Consider the following 2,268-nt stretch of genomic DNA (forward strand, 5'->3'; position numbering starts at 1 on the left):
CTTTAGAAATGGCAGATCTGCCATACAGGGACAGTAGCAAATGGGACTACAATCACACCTGGTCTTCGGTCTGTGTCCATAGTGGGGCCACGTTTCTGTCCCATGATTTGAACTGGGACGCCAAAAGGAACACTCCCACTAGATATTTGAAACCGTCGGGGACTATTGCTACCTCCCATGACCATCCACCCAGATTCCTCCATCCCCGCCGCCCCACGAAGGGGCCATAATTATGATTTGCCTCGATTCATATATAGGCCCGAGGTTTCACCCAAAATTTGCATGATTCTAAGCAGGCGAGGGCCTGTCCTATTAGGCCGTGTAAGGAAGAACAGTACATCATCTGCAAATAGCGCTATACGGTCTGAGACCTTCCGCGAGCACTCAAAGCCACAGACCTGTGCGTCCATTCTCACCCAAGCTGCCAACGGCTCCTTGGCGAGTGCAAAGAGATATGGGGAAAGAGGGCATCCCTGGCGAGTTCCCCCTGAGATGGCAAAGTCTCCCGATGTAGTGTCCACCACTCGGACCAATGCCATGATAGCTGTATATAAAAGGCGTATTAAGTGCAATAGGTGGGGCCAATATTGAGGCGGCTAAGCAAAGCGGAGAGGTTAGTCCAACTCAGGGAATCGAAGGCCTTGTCGATATCCGCAAGGAGTGCAGCCACTTCCTCAAGTCGGCCCACCGCAGCAATAACATTATGTGGGCGCCGAATATTGTGTCGTGTAGCCCGGCTAGGCATAAAGCAGGTCTGGTCAGAGTGAACCAGATCCGTAATATGTAGAACCAAGCGATTACCTTAGCCAATAATTTAACCTCAACATTTAAAAGGGAGATCGGGCGATATGACGAATAGTGTTCCGGCGGTCGGCCCGGCTTCAGGAAAACGACGACCTCCGCATGTCTCCAGTCTGAGGGGAGGCAGCCGTCCTCGACTGCAGCGTTGTGAGCCGCGAGATATGGTTGCATCAATTGAGACTAGTGTTTTGGGAGAAATTCGCAAGGAAAGCCATTGGGGCCAGGTGCCTTTCCGGAAGGCATATCCAGCAACGCTATTTGCAGTTCCTCGACCAACAATGGGGCGCCTAGTGTCTTTCGTACGGTGTCAGAGAGTCCACGGGGGAGGTCATCAATAAACTTATAGATGGTTTCTGCCGGTAGAGTCTCACAGGGGGCATATAAATCATTATAGTACTTAACAAAGCAGGCTGCAATTTGGGATGGGTCTGTGGGTATCTCGCTGTCGGGCCATGCACACTCTGTAGGGTCTGCGGACGCAGTGTCTGTTGGCACAAGGGGTGTAGTAGGGCACTTGATTTATTCCCCCACCGGTATATTCGACTACGGGTAGCGAGCCAGTCTAGCCTCATCCAGCAGCTTGCTGGCATAAGTTTGCTATGTACTCAGCAACTGTCTGCGTGCAGCACTACCGTCTTCCCCTCTACTTCTACTCTCCAAGTCGATCAGTTGAGCTTCGGTCTGTAGTAATTTCTCACAGCGCTGTCGATTCCTCGAGGCACAAAAGGCAATGTCCAACCCCCTGAAGTGTGGGTTTCGTAGCTTCCCATAGGGTTATATGGAAGTCAACTGTACCTGGGTTATGTGAAAAATAGTCAGTGAGGGACGTATGAATGTGCACCCTATACTGCTCGTCCTGTAGCAGCCATGGCGCGAGCCGCCACCAGAATCTGGAACGCCTAGGGTCTAAAGACAATCGCAGGGATACTGGCGAATGGTCCGAAAAGCCCCGGGGTAGGATCTCCACAGACTTCAGACTGTGGGTGTGGGCAGTGGACATGAATATGTAATCAATGCAGGAGAAGGACTCGTGCACCCCAGAGAAATACGTGTAAACCTGACCCGCGGGGTGTAGCGCCCTCCAGGATTCCACCCACCCCATGCTCTGAGTTAAGGGCAGCAGTCTAGATTCTCGGATCCCGGTCACCCTCTCTGTGCTGCGCTATTTGTCTTTTTCAGGGCATAGTACATCGTTCCAGTCTCCTCCCACTATCGTCAGGCCGGATGGGATCTCTGTCCAGAGTGTGATCCAATGCTCAACGAGGGTCCATGTAAGGGGGGGGGAGCGAAAGGGGTTCCCCCTACAATGTTCCATGATGCACTATGAACCTGCCCTGTGGATCGGTCCACGTCTTAGAGAGGATGAAGAGGACACTCTGATGGATGGGGATTGCCACACCACGGGAGCCTCTAGTAAACCCAGCATTAAAGATTTGGGTGAATCCAAACCTTGCTAAACACGGTGTC

This window comes from Triturus cristatus, chromosome 4_1, assembly GCF_964204655.1.
Source record: "Triturus cristatus chromosome 4_1, aTriCri1.1, whole genome shotgun sequence".
In the NCBI taxonomy this organism is placed as follows: domain Eukaryota; kingdom Metazoa; phylum Chordata; class Amphibia; order Caudata; family Salamandridae; genus Triturus; species Triturus cristatus.